This window comes from Galeopterus variegatus, unplaced genomic scaffold (genome assembly GCF_000696425.1).
Source record: "Galeopterus variegatus unplaced genomic scaffold, G_variegatus-3.0.2 Scaffold2473, whole genome shotgun sequence".
Lineage (NCBI taxonomy): Eukaryota > Metazoa > Chordata > Mammalia > Dermoptera > Cynocephalidae > Galeopterus > Galeopterus variegatus.
In genome coordinates, this window is record NW_007728584.1 from 238,285 (window position 1) to 238,552 (window position 268).

The window sequence follows — 268 nt, forward strand, 5'->3', positions numbered from 1 at the left end:
GGCAGGCCTTGGCGCTGCGCCCACTCCTCGCTCAGCCATTGGGGGGGAACCGGTCTGTATGTGGGATCCGAACCCTCGGGCGGGAGCGCCGCCACGCTTCCCAAGCGGCGCACTATCCAGTGCGCCACCGGGCCGGCCCTAAAATATTTTTTCCAGGGATTCTTTTCATACTTTTATGGTTTCCTTTTTTTCCATTTATTTATTTATTTTTTTTACTTTAAAAGATGACTGGTAAGGGGATCTTAACCCTTGATTTGGTGTTGTCAGC